This window comes from Lithobates pipiens, unplaced genomic scaffold (assembly GCF_037356315.1).
Source record: "Lithobates pipiens isolate NorthernLeopardFrog02 unplaced genomic scaffold, aLitPip1_a1.2 Scaffold_16, whole genome shotgun sequence".
NCBI classification, from domain to species: domain Eukaryota; kingdom Metazoa; phylum Chordata; class Amphibia; order Anura; family Ranidae; genus Lithobates; species Lithobates pipiens.
Window position 1 is genome coordinate 15,661,371 of NW_027507748.1, and position 11,753 is coordinate 15,673,123.

The following is an 11,753-nucleotide window of genomic DNA, read 5'->3' on the forward strand; positions in this document are numbered from 1 at the left end:
TTGGAGCACGCAGGATACTGCTTTATTGATCACCAAATGGATGCATTTTTCCACTAAATGGACATACTTTCTATATAACTATAGTTCACCTCATTTTCGTTTTTGGAATTTTTGCTCATACACATATCTCACTGTTTATGGACTATTAGCATTTTTGTTCATACACGTGACACACTACACATGGGCTAGTAGCATTTTGTGCATTTTTGATTTGTATTGCACTTTTATAACGACACTCAGTTTTTTTTTTTTTGTTTTTTTTTGTGCCATATCATTTATACATTTGGGTATACTTAATATTATTTCACTGTCATTTATAGTAGATTTCTCATATCAAGCTTTCTTGGTCAAGTGCACATTTTGACCTGGTGTATTGCACTTTAGTATTTATGCACATTGTCTGAGCTTATTTAAACATACAGTTTCACAGTTTATTCTATTTCTGTCTTGGTAGTTATTTGAGTATATGTTAGTTTAATTAGATTTATTTAGTCGGAGCGCAACACCATTTCTTAATTACTATGACTGCGGAATTGTCATTCAAAGTGCGACAGCGCTGAAAGCTCAAAATTGGTCTGGGCAGGAAGGTGTTTAAGTGCCCGGTATTGAAGTGGTTAAAGAGGTTGTAAACCTCTGATGAAAAAAAAAATAAATCAAGTTAGACTCATGCCGGGTACACACGATCGGACTATCCGGTGGACCAGAGTCGGGTGGAAAGGGTTCTTTAACCAATAGGGTTTGCAGCTCACTAATTCTCCTTGCTGATGTTATTGCAACTAAGAATAGAGCATTAAGGGTAAGATTCTTTATTGCTTGTAGTGGTTCAATAGATTCCTTTATGATGGCTTGTAGGACCACTGATAGAGCACATTTGGGAAAGTGCTTGGCTGGAGCTGGTCTGGGTCTAGTAAGCACCTTGAAAAATCTGGTTACCAAGGGCTCAGAAGATATTGGTCTCTCCAGAAAGACTCCCGATGAGGCCACTTTGCACTTTATGTGTGCTGACTTAAAAGCCTTTGTCTGCGCCATTTTGAAGGAATTCTATAATTGACACCAAATTTTCTACCATTCTATTTGTGGAACGACACCAGGAGTTGCAGACTTTCCAATATTTAGCATAGATCTTTCTGGTTACTGTTTTTCTACTGGAAAGTAAGGTGGTTACCAAAGGTTGTGACAGACCTTTGTTTCTTAACAATGGCTCCTCAGATACCAGGCGGTAAGGCTTAGACTGGCCACTTCCGGATGATGTATCGGACCTTGCAGAAGTAAGCCTTGCCGGAGAGGCAACTGCCAAGATGGTTTGACTGCCATCTGCAGAAAGGTGGTAAACCATGCCCTTTTTGGCCAAAATGGAGTAATTAGAATTACTGACACCTTCTCCCTCTGTATTTTCCACAATACAAACGGGATTAGTTGTAACGGGGGAAAGGCGTAACCCAGATGATAGTTCCAAGGCTGCGTTAACGCATCTATCCCCTGGGAACTGTTGTTTCTGTGAATGGAGAAGAAAACCGGGAGTTGCATATTTTCTTCTGACGCAATCAGGTCTACTTGTGGATGGCCCCAGGCCCTGGTGATCATTGCAAAAACTTCTGGATTCAAGCTCCATTCTGCCTCTTGAATCCATCTTCACGCCTATTGTGGAGTCACCAGTACGGTATTTGTACATTGAAATCATATCCCCTCTCAAGCGTCTCTTCTAGAATAAGTTCAGTGCTCACAACCTTTCCTCATAACTAATATCCTCCAGACCCTTCATTAGCTTTGTTGCCCTTCTCTGTACTCTCTCCAGTTCCAGTACATCCTTCCTGAGGACTGGAGCCCAGAACTGGACAGCATACTCCATGTGCAGCCGGACCAGAGTCTTGTACCTTGGAGAATTATCATTTTATCTTTGGAGCTAATTCCCTTTTTAATGACAATATTCTGTTTGATTTGTTAGCAGCAGCTTGGCATTGCATGCCATTGCTGAGCCTATCAACTACTAGGACCCCCAGGTCCTTTTCCATTCTAGATTCCCCCAGAGGTTCAGCCCCCAATGAGTAGATTGCAGGGCCGGTGCTACCACTAGGCAAACTAGGAAGCCGCCTAGGGCGCACTTCTGCCTGGGGGCGCCGGGCCACTGGTGTTCCTACTCTCTTCTCTCTGCAGCAAGCATCAGCAGGCAGGCGCCTTTGCACATAGTGTCAGAGGTGCAGTGGCGGCGGAGGACTGTGTCTGTGGCCCGACTCCCGAATGAATGGAAGCAAGCAAACATTCATTGATGGGCGCTGGTGAGGCTGCATTTGATGGGCGCTGGTGAGGCTGCATTTGATGGGTGCTTCATTAAAAAGATGGGGTATACATGGGCAGGGGAAAGGGGATGGAGTCAGCAGTGGAGCCAGGGGCAGCAAAATGAGGTTTCGCATAGGGTGTCAAAAATCCTTGCACCAGCCCTGGTAGATTGCATTCATATTTTTGCCACCCAAATGAATAATTTGAAATTTTTCCACAATAAATCGAATTTGCCATCAGTGGTGGTTGGTGACGTTTTAGGACGGGGTGGCTCCAGACCATGCCCTTCCAAAGAGCCTGGTAATGGACTGGTGGGGGGAAAACCATGCCATTTTTCTCAATGATTTTCATCTATATTGCCGGCATCAGACAATACATTACAGCCGCATGCAGTTTTAAATGACTTTTTTTCCTTTAGAAATTTAATTTTGCTGTGGTATTATTCTAAACACGGGAAAACTGCGCCATTTTACAGGCATACTATAGACACCCCCCAGGCACGATATTTAAAAGAATATTTCATTTGTATTGTTTCACTTTAGGCATCATTATATTCACTGCTCCAGAAAAAAAACTGCAGTTTTTAAAAAAAATTTTTGCATTGATACATGTTCCCTGGGGCAGGACCCGGGTCCCCAAACACTTTTTATGGCAATATCTTGCATATAAGCCTTTAAAATGAGCACTTTTGTTTTTTCACGCCCGTGTCCCATAGACTTTAATGGTGTTTGCGTGTTGGAACAAACCTTTTGCCTGTTCACGTGTTCTGCTGCGAACCGAACTAGGGGGTGTTCGGCTCATCCCTACTCATCACTCCAAATGACTTTGTGCCAGAAGGTTTGAGGCTTGTCTCTGCGCTGTTTGGCATATTGTAAGTGGGATACTTTGTGGCATTTGCGTAGTAATGCTTTTCTTCTGGCAACTCGACCATGCAGCCCATCTTTCTTCAAGTGCCTCCTTATTGTGCATCTTGAAACGGCCACACCGCATGTTTTCAGAGAGTCCTGTATTTCACCGGAAGTTATTTGTGGGTTTTTCTTTGCATCCCGAACAATTTTCCTGGCAGTTGTGGCTGACATTTTAGTTGGTCTACCTGACCGTGGTTTGGTTTGAACAGAACCCCTCATTTTCCACTTCTTGATTAGAGTTTGAACACTGCTGATTGGCATTCTCAATTTCTTGGATATCTTTTTATATCCCTTTCCTGTTTTATACAGTTCAACTACCTTTTCCCGCAGATCCTTTGACAATTCTTTTTCTTTTCCCCATGACTCAGAATCCAGAAACTGACAGACCCAAAAGGGTCTGTCAGGAGTCCAGAAACTCATTGACCTTTTATGCACATGTAGCGGATGACATTTTGGACAAAATGTCATACACACGTAAATTTAGTTTTTGCCTCAGAACAGTAAAGGTTCTGAGGGTTGATTATGTAGATGGGCCTTGACACCAGTCTGGCCAGGCTGTGTTTGGAAGTTCTGCTGGTCATGTGGACGGTGAGGTGCACATGACAGGCCAGAACCAGGTCTGGTTGGATGTTTGGGTATCTGCCTTCTCGGAGCCAATCAGTGGGAGTGCTGGGGCCCGCTGAGGAGTCTGGGAAGGGGGTACTTAAGCGGTGTGGGTCACGTGGAAGAGAGGTGTTCGCGAGACCAGTGTGGTCTGTTCTGGTTCCAGGACCGGGGTGGCCCCATGAGGGGTCCCAGTCATGAGGTGTTCGACACCCCACAACATGTTCCTGTTAGAGGCCCCTGATAGACCTGCCTGGTCTGGGGTAGGGATCTGTCTGTTCCCGAGTTTCGGAACCTGCTGGTCCGAGGCGCAGTAACTGAGGGAGGATTCAAGGTGTCCGGGTGTGCTCTCGGCTTGGAGGGGCACCACAACTCGTGGAAGTGACCGGGGGAGGACTCTTCGGAGGAGGGCCGGCAAGTGGCATCCTGAGAAGTGCCTGGTTACTGAGTTGGGAAGGACATTGACGAATCCACATTTTTCCAGTACCATTGAGGTATAGAATGCATTAAGGTGAAAAACCTTGAGGGTTTACAACCCCTTAAAGTCAAGAATTCATGAACTGCAGTGATGGTCAATAATTCAAAGCCCAGTCACAGAACCCTGGGATATCAATGTGCATCTGGCAGTTTGAAGTCTAACAATAAAGTGATTGTAAAGGTACATTTAAAAAAATAAACAAAAGATGTCTGTACTTACCTACGTTGTGCAATGGAATCGAACAGAATGGCCACAAACTGCTTCTTTTCGTGTCCCCTTCTGACACTCCTGGCCCCTCCCCTCTGTCCAGTGCAACATGGGAGGCCGCTTCCCATGGGGGCACTCATATGTGAGAGACACAGACAGTGGGGCTTAGCCCCGCCCACTTGTCACTGGCTTTGATTGACAGTACTGGGAGCCAATGGCCCCTGATACCCCAGCGAGACCCGGAAGTGAGGGGAGAGAAGAGCTGCAGATTTGCACAGTGCTGGATCAAGTGAGGGCTCGGGTAAGTAAAAAGGGGGGGGGGTGCTGACACCTAAACATATTTTTACCTTAACACACAGAATGCATTAAGGTAAAACATTTTAGACTTTACAACCACTTTAAAAATTGAGTGGGTGGGTGGTAGGTGGTCGGTCTTATACTAAAGAGCACAAGAGTAGGGGGCCTCTATCAGTGATATTTCAGATTTAATTAGGGGGTTGAATTTCAATGGGGGGGGGGGGTGGTGGGTGGGTCAGCTTTTACTTTATTTTTTTTTAAATTACATTCAATGTATGGACACCTTATTTCCCAGTGTCATTTGACCAGTCTGGTGACATCACAGGTCCTCTTCCTCAGGCGGTAGGTGCTCCTGTTATGAAAGGTGCTCAGGTGACCCCTATCAGGTTATATTTTTGGCTCCCCCTTGGGAGATTCCTCATAACTTCCTAACCCGGGGAAGGAACAGGAAATGACTAAAGTGAAGAGAATTCCCATCTTAGGAATGTGTCCCCATTGGATGATTCCCCCTCTGGTGACAGCTGTAAAATTTGGAAGCCCCCTCCAATTGTGGGGATAAAGGTCACCAGAACCAATAGGGTTGAATCTCCCCAGCCGGGACACAGACAGTAATAAAATCCTGGCAGAAGGTCTAACCCACAGGTTACACACAAGCCCCGCCAGGCCATTTCATGTGGCCCTCGCACCTCTCCTGCACCCGCAGGAGAGCTCCAGCCCTCCTCTGGTCCTCCTCCAGACCCTGTACTTTCTGATTTCAAGCCATGCATCCATCTTCTTCCCAGCAGCAGCATAAGGTAAGGGGGGGGGGGGTGCACCTTGATGTAAGAGAGGGTGGGGGACTCAACTTCTGATGGTGGGGTGGCTCTTGACATCTAATGTAAGGGGAGGGGATGCGTTGGACATCTAATCATACAGATACAACCGGCCCTTTTGAGGGCAATCATAATGCTGGTGCGGCCCACAATGAAATTGAATTTGACAGCCCCGGTCTAACCCAAAAAAAAAAAAAGGTTTCCCTTTACATATACTTTAATATTTGATTTTAGGGCTCCTGGTAATGCAGCAAGGAGAATCCCAATCCATGCAAAATCTCCAGGAATGAAAAAACTATTTATCAGATGATGAACAGAGGAAATCGCAGAACAAGTATAAAACGTTTTATTTCTGTATGGAGTTCCCTCCTAGAGTTTTTCAGCATGAAGCATAGAAAACGACAGCATATTTATCCAGAGAATAAAAAAACAATATACATAATACAGTGTTAATATGTCTGGAAAATGATACATTCATATAAAAGAAACAATTCATAGTCAACGTTTTTACAAAATGTTACATTTCAGGTCAAGGTGCTAACAAAGAACATTCTGCCTTATTCTCCAATGTTATCTGATCCGAGTGTCACAGGGACCATACACAAGCTGATCTAAAGTCCTTCCATGGACTTAGACAGGTGCACTTTACATTGTCCAGATCTCATTATTGCACAAATTCCATCCAATAAGTGCTTTATTGTGCTAGTCCCTGAGATCGAGCAATTATGATAACCCTGGGATGATGATTGGAAAACCCCGTACATACAGATTATGCCACAGAGAAAATGCATATGAAGGGGGTTTTCTAGACCAGTCTTGGAATAGAAAGGTTGCGGGGACATTTGTGGATTTCTGCGCACTATGGGGCATATTTATTAAAAAATAAAAAATAAAAATGTGTCTGGTCAAACTGCATGTGCATTCAGTTGGGGCAAAATTAAATGTTATTAGGCTATTTTCGCAGTAGTTCAAATGTTATTCATTCATACACAATAGAATGAATTAGGAGAACACATCATTATGGCCACTAGATGGAGCTGATTATCACTGGAGATAAATATTTATTATGATTTTTAGTTCCATCTAGTAGCCATAATGTGGTATTTTATTATTCATTCTGTGAAGAACATTCAAACTGCAGATAAAGTAGGCTAATAACCAGAGGTGGCCTGTCAATATAAAGCGACTTCATTCCAGTCTCCTAATTGTAAACACGGAAGCGACGTCATGACGTCACTTCACGTTTACTGGGCTGCCAATGGCGCCGGATTTAAAAATATATACAGTATTCAGAATCGCCAAAAACGGCGATCTGAATACTTTGAAGTGTAAAGGAGGGGTGGGGGATCTTTTAGACCCCCCGATCCCTCCATAAAGAGTACCTGTCACCACCTATTACTCTCACAAGGGATGTTTACATTCCTTGTGACAGCAATAAAAGTGATCAAAATTTTTTTTTTTTTAAAACAATTTATTCATTTTAAAATAAATAAGAACATTTTTTTTTTTTTTTTAAAGCGACCCCCCATTGCCGCGAGCTCGCGCAGCAAAGAAAACGCATACGGAAGTCCGGCCCGCATATGTAAACGGTGTTCAAATCACACATGTGAGGTATCGCTGCGATCGGCAGAGCGAGAGCAATAATTCTAGCACTAGACCTCCTTTGTAACGCTAACCTGGTAACCAGAATTTTTTTTTAAAGCGTCGCCTATTGAGATTTTTAGGTACCGTAGTTTGTCGTCATTCCACGAGTGCGTGCGATTCTAAATCGTGACATGTTTGGTATCTATTTACTCGGCGTAACATCATCTTTCACATTATGCAAAAAAATTGGGCTAATTTTACGGTTTCATTTTTTTTTTTTAATTCATGAAAGTGCCCCTTTTCCCCAAAAGTTGCATTTAAAACACCACTGCGCAAATACCGCGACACATAAAATATCGCAACATTCGCCGTTTTATTCTCTAGAGTCTTTACTAAAAAAATATATAACGTTTGGGGGTTCCAAGTAATTTTTTAGTAAAAGATATGGATTTTAACTTGTAAACACCAAATAAGCTTAGTTATGAAAGGGTTAATATTCACTATTGTCTTCCTGATTCTCCTCCTGGCCAATCAAGAGGCGAGTCCTGAGACCTGTATTGACCACCGAGGAGGAAGAGACGCAAGGGAAGCCGCCGTGAAGGAGGAGGAGACGCAGGAAGGACCCAAAGCTGCCCACGACCTAGATGGGGTAAGTGCAGGGCTTGTGGGCAGGTGGACGAGTGAGCAATGGGGGGGGGAGGGGGGTGGTGAATATCACTTGGTTTGTTTGCCGCCCGTCCGATTGGTACAGAATGAATGTTCTTGCAGCCTCACAGGAATTAATAGCTCTGCAAAATGAACAGCTCTGCAAATAAATTGGGCTAACTTTACTGTTGTCTTATTTTTTAATTTAAAAAAAAATTGAAGAGGAATACCTCTTGGAAGCTAGCTACCATAACCCCGGTCCCCGCTTCAAGAGCGGGTGGTCCGCTTTCAGATAAAAGTGGTCTTTGCAGCAGATTCGCCGCAAGATTGTTTTTATCGGTGGCGGGAGAGGGGGGCCCCCCCCTCCTGCCACTCTCTGGTGCCCTCCGCCGCTAACCAGAGCCGTCGGCAACGGCGGAGACGATTGGATGCTGTCCCTGCCTGGGTATGGAGACGAGTGTGGGGAAGATGGCCATCTCCATAACATTGCCGGGCGGAAGCGACATCAAAACGCCACTTCCGCCCAATGCTCTTAAAGGGACGACTTTTTTTTTTTTTTTTTTTTTAACCTCCTCACGCCCGCCCTATAGCCGAATGACGGCCGTAGAGCAGGCGCGTTCGTCCGGGCGGTCGTCCCTGGACGGCCTGATGTTTACTTCCGCAATGCGCGCCGCCGCGGGCGCGCATCGCGGAAGTTCTGTGTTCGCCGTGTCCCCCGGGGACAGGCAAACACAGATCGCTGTAAACGGCCAATCACAGCGGCCGTTTACAGCGTGATCGGCGTGTCCAATGGGAGATGATCTCATATGTAAACATATGAGATCATCTCGCAGCGCCGCTCTCCTTCCTCGCACAGACAGCGCGAGAGGGGAGAGATGAACGGCTGCAGCGGCAGCCGCTCTGATTGTGGAAAAAAAAAAAATTAAAAAAATGAAATAAAAAGTGCCATCCGCCCCAGCAGTGCCATCCGCCCCCAGCAGTGCCCACCCCCAGCAGTGCCATCCGCCCCCAGCAGTGCCATCTGCCCCCAGCAGTGCCATCCACCCCAGTGCTACCTGCCCCCAGTGCCATCCACCCCAGTGCTACCTGCCCCTAGTGCCATCCACCCCAGTGCTACCTGCCCCTAGTGCCATCCACCCCAGTGCTACCTGCCCCCAGTGCCATCCACCCCAGTGCTACCTGCCCCCAGTGCCATCCACCCCAGTGCCACCTGCCGTCAGTGCCATCCACCCCAGTGCCACCTGCCGTCAGTGCCACCTGCCGTCAGTGCCACCTGCCGTCAGTGCCACATAGTGCCATCTGTCATCAGTGCCACGTATCAGTGCCATTTGTCATCAGTGCCACCTGTCAGTGTCACGTGCCATCTGTTGTCAGTGTCACGTGTCATCAATGCCACTTATCAGTGCCGTCTGTCATCAGTGTCACGCGTCATCGGTGCCATGTATTAGTGCCATCTGTCATCTGTGGCACATATTAGTGCCACGTATTAGTGCCATCTGTCATCGGTGCCACGTTTCAGTGCCACGTGTCATCAGTGCCATGTATTAGTGCCACGTGTCATCAGTGCCACGTATAAGTGCCACGCGTCATCAGTGCCACATATTAGTGCCATCTGTCATCAGTGCCACATATTAGTGCCATCTGTCATCAGTGCCACCTGTCATCATTGCCACGTATCAGTGCCATCTGTCATCAGTGTCACGTGTCATTGTCCTGGTGCTTCAAAAGTGTAATAAATAGTCAACAATTTAGATGTGTAACTTATGTTCCTAGAACACATGATGGCGCTACCTGCATGTTGGGCCTCTCTATGTGGCCAGGCTGTGAAAAAGTCCCACACATGTGGTATTGTAATACTCAGGAGGAGTAGCAGAATTTTTTGGGGGGTGTCATTTGTGGTATACACATGCCACGTGAGAGAAATAACCTATTACAATGACAATTTTGTGGAGAAAAAAAAAAAATGAAAAATCTTAATTTTGCAAAGAATTGTGGGAAAAAAATGACAACATCAAAAAGCTCACTATACCTCTTACTAAATACCTTGGAATGTCTACTTTCCAAAAAGGGGTCATTTGGGGGGTATTTGTACTTTCCTGACTTGTTCGGGTCACAAGAAGCGAGATAGGCCACCAGTACATCAGATGTGATCAATTTTGTGCGATTCGCACCACAGCTTGTAAACTCTCTAACTTTCACAAAGACCAAATAATATCCACTAATTTGGGTTATTTTTACCAAAGACATGTAGCAGTATAAATTGTGACCAAAATTTATGAAGAAAAATTAATAATTTGCATAATTCTGTCACAGAAACAAAGAAATATGCGTTTTTTTTCAAAATTTTCGGTCTTTTTTCATTTATAGCGCAAAAAATAAAAACCCCAGAGGTGATCAAATACCACCAAAAGAAAGCTCTATTTGTGGGAAAAAAAAGGACAAAAAATTCATTTGGGTACAGTGTTGCATGACTGAGTAATTGTCATTCAAATTGTGAGAGCACCGAAAGCTGAAAATTGGTCTGGTCAGGAAGGGGGTTTAAGTGCCCTGTAAGCAAGTGGTTAAATTACATTAAAAAAAGAAAACTTTATTGCATTTTAGTCTAAATATGAGATTTGAAGTCTTTTTGACCCCAGATCTCATATTTAAGAGGACCTGTCATGCTTTTTTCTAAAAATAAATATTTTTTCTTATTTATTTTACTTTAATTTTTTTATTTTGACACTTTAAAAAAAAAATATTTGGGTCACTTTTATTCCTATTACAAGGAATGTAAACACCCCTTGTAATAGGAATAAAAGTGACCCAAATTTTTTTTTTTTATTAAAGTATCAAAATAAAAAAATGAAAGTAAAATAAAATAATTTTTTTTAAAGTGCTTTGTCCCAATAAACTTGCGTTCAGAAGTGAACGCACACGTGAGTAGCGCCTGCATATGAAAACGGTGTTCAAACCACACATGTGAGGTATCACTGTGATCGATAGAGTGAGAGCAATAATTCTAGCCCTAGACCTCCTCTGTAACACGTGCAACCTGTAGAATTTTTTAAACCTCGCCTATGGAGATTTTTAAAGCGGAGCTCCACCCTAAAGTGGAGCTTCCGCTCATTGGAACCCTCCCCCCCTCCGGCGCCACAATTGGCACCTTTCAGGGGGGAGGGGGGGGGTGCAGGTACCTGTACAGTACAGGTATCTGCACCCACTTCTGGCATAGATATCCACAGAATGTACGCCCCTTTCCGCAGGTCCCCCGCTGTCTGCTGGGAAACACATGGATCCCATAGACAGCGGGGACCATCCTTATTGCGCAGCCCGACTCGCGCATGCACAGTAGGGAACCGGGAAATGAAGCTGCAAGGCTCCACTTCCTGATTCCCATGGCCAAGATGGCGGCGGCAGCACCTGAGAGACGATCGAGAGATCGGCTTCGGGTGCCGACATCGCGGGCGCTCTGGGCGGGTAAGTGTCATTATTTTAAAAGTCAGCAGCTGCAGTATTTGTAGCTGCTGGCTTTTGAAAAAAAAAAAAAATGTCGGAACTCCCGCTTTAAGTGGTTAATGTGTACACAATTCGTAACGATAAAACACGGCTAAGAAAGTCCGCGCAGGATCGGAAGTTGCTGACGACCCGGAAGAATATCAAAATGAAATTAAAAAAGTGGAATAATCGTAACCATAATCCTATTGTCTTCCAAATATAAGTAGAACTTCCCTCTTTGTACAAAACATTATACATACATACATATCTATCTCTCTCTGCAGGGTCACACGTAGATTACATCACAGCATAAAATCTACGATAAACCTGTTATGACCGTTGAGCTATGGCGAGAAAAATCGGACGATTTTTCGACCGATTTTCATACAGTGTGCATGAGGCATTAGGAATAGGGAGTGTAAGATCAGACAGCAACTATTCGATTTTAAAGGGTCCATTTATAAA